Here is a 2,793-nt window from a genome sequence, read left to right as displayed (position 1 = left end):
TGTGGTATTCCGAGTAGGATCTGAGATGGGATGACTGTGACGAGCTTCAAACTCGCGAGTGTTGGGCGTAGTGACAAACGCAAAAGAATCATTGGATTCTATTCCAACATGATCGAGAACCGACAGATGATTTGTCATGCTGTGACAGAGCATTTGGACCATTTTCACTGAGAGGATGAGAAGTAGCCATTGACAATGGTGACGCCCTACATACAGCTTGCCATAGAATGGAGTAAGAATGATTGGATGAAAGCAGTAGGAAAGCAGAGATTCAGAAGGAACAAAGCATCTCCATACACTTATCTGAAATTCCCACCAATGATTTACATAAGTATCTTTATCTCTATTTTATGCTTTATTTATCTTTATATTCAAAAACCATTATAACCATTTTAATCCACCTAACTGAGATTTACAAGATGACCATAGCTTGCTTCATAACAACAATCTCCGTGGGATCGACCCTTACTCACGTAAGGTTTATTACTTGGACGACCCAATGCACTTGTTGGTTAGTTGTGCAAAGTTGTGACAAAGTATGATTCACGTTTGAGAGCTCCAAGTCTTTGGTGCCATTGTTGATGATCACAATTTCGTGCACCAAGTTTTTGGCGCCGTTACCGGGGATTGTTTGAGTTTGGACAACTGACGGTTCATCTTGTTGCTAAGATTAAGTAATTTTCTTTTCAAAAAGTTTTTAAAAATCTTTCAAAAATTTTTTTCTTTTTTGTTTTTCCAAAAAAATTATTTTCGAAAAAAAAAACAAAAAAAATTAATAAAATAAAAAAAAACCAAAAATAGTGTGTTTCTTGTTTGAGTCTAGTGTCAATTTTTAAGTTTGGTGTCAATTGCATCTTTTTATTTTTCTAAAAATTTTCGAAAATTCATGCATGTGTTCTTCATGATCTTCAAGTTGTTCTTGATAAGTCTTCTTGTTTGATCTTCATATTTTGTTGTTTTGTGTCTTTTGTTATTTTTCATATGCATTTTTGCATTCATAGTGTCTAAGCATGAAAAAATTCTAAGTTTGGTGTTTTGCATGTTTTTCCTTTCTTGAAAATTTTTCAAAAATAAGTCTTGATGTTCATCTTTATCTTCAAAGTGTTCTTGGTGTTCATCTTGACATTCATAGTGTTCTTGCATGCATTATGTGTTTTAATCTTAATTTTTCATGTCTTGTGTCAATCTTGCTGTTTATTCAAAAAAAATATCTTTTCCTTATTTTTCTCATAAATTTTGAAATCTTTGCATTGACTTAGTAAAAAATTTTTAAAATTAGTTGTTTCTTGTTAGTCAAGTCAAGATTTCAATTTTAAAAATCTTATCTTTTCAAAACTTTTTCAAAAATCAAATCTTTTTCATTTTTCTTTTATATTTTCGAAAATATTTATAAAAAATTGATTTTTAAAATCTTTATCTTAATTTTATTTCATAATTTTCAAAAACTTTACTAACAATTAATGTGATTGATTAAAAAATTTGAAGTTTGTTACTTTCTTGTTAAGAAAGGTTCAATCTTTAAATTCTAGAATCATATCTTTTAGTTTCTTGCTAGTCAAGTAATCAATTTTAATTTTAAAAATCAAATATTTTTCAATCATATCTTTTCAAATCATATCTTTTTCAAAATCAATTTCAAAATCTTTTCTAACTTTCTTATCTTTTCAAAATTGATTTTTCAAATATTTTTCAACTAACTAATTGACTTTTTGTTTGTTTTACTATTTCTTATCTTTTTCAAAACCACCTAACTACTTTTCTCTCTCTAATTTTCGAAAATTCCTCACTCTTTTTCAAAATTCTTTTAATTAACTAATTGTTTCAAATTTTAATTTTAATTGTATTTCTTCTCTCAATTTTCGAAAATCACTAATTGTTTTTCAAAAACAATTTTCGAAATTCTTTCCCTTTCATCTCTTTCTATTTATTTAGTTAATTACTAACACTTCTCTTCATCTAGAAATTTGAACTCTCTCTTCTCCTCTATGTTCGAATTTTTCTCACCCTTCTTCTATTCTTTTCTTCTTCTACTCACATAAAGGAATCTCTATACTGTGACATAGAGGATTCCTCTTCCTTTTCTGTTCTCTTCTTTTTCATATGAGCAGGAGCAAGGACAATGTCATTCTTGTTGAAGCAGATCTTGAACCTGAAAGGAATCTAAAGAAGAAGCTAAGAGAAGCTAAAGCACAACAATCCAAAGAAAATCTTAGAGAGAATCTCGAAAAAGAAAGAGACATGGCCGAACCCAATAACAATGGTGGAGGCGCAAGAAGAATGCTTGGTGATTATACTACACCTACTTCCAATTTTTATGGAAGAAGCATCTCAATATCTGCCATTGGAGAAACCAATTTTGAGCTGAAGTCTCAACTAGTTGCTCTAATGCAACAGAACTGCAAGTTCCATGGACTTTCATCAGAAGATCCCTATCAGTTTTTAACTAAATTCTTGCATATCTGTGATATTGTTAAGACTAATGGAGTAGATCCTAAAGTCTACAGGCTCATGCTTTCCCCCTTTGCTGTAAGAGACAAAGCTAGAACATGGTTGGACTCACAACCTAAAGATAGCCTAGACTCTTGGGATAAGCTGGTCACGGCCTTCTTGGCCAAGTTCTTTCCTCCTCAAAAACTAAGCAAGCTTAGAGTGGATGTTCAGACCTTCAAGCAAAAAGATGGTGAATCCCTCTATGAAGCTTGGGAAAGATACAAGTAGTTGACCAAAAAGTGTCCTTCTGACATGCTTTCAAAGTGGACCATTTCGGATATATTCTATGATGGTCTATCTGAG

At 31.4% G+C, this 2,793-nt stretch overlaps 1 non-coding gene across 1 annotated transcript; it reads right to left on the bottom strand.

The window, feature by feature from the left end:
- Positions 1-2,640: 2,640 nt before the first annotated feature.
- LOC130955784 (small nucleolar RNA R71) lies at positions 2,641-2,748 on the bottom strand. The gene has a single exon (XR_009076905.1). It is a non-coding gene; the product is annotated as a small nucleolar RNA R71 (small nucleolar RNA).
- Positions 2,749-2,793: the final 45 nt, after the last annotated feature.

The sequence above is a fragment of the Arachis stenosperma genome, chromosome 1, assembly GCF_014773155.1.
Source record: "Arachis stenosperma cultivar V10309 chromosome 1, arast.V10309.gnm1.PFL2, whole genome shotgun sequence".
Classification (NCBI taxonomy): domain Eukaryota; kingdom Viridiplantae; phylum Streptophyta; class Magnoliopsida; order Fabales; family Fabaceae; genus Arachis; species Arachis stenosperma.
This window is presented reverse-complemented; position numbering and strand designations above follow the sequence as displayed.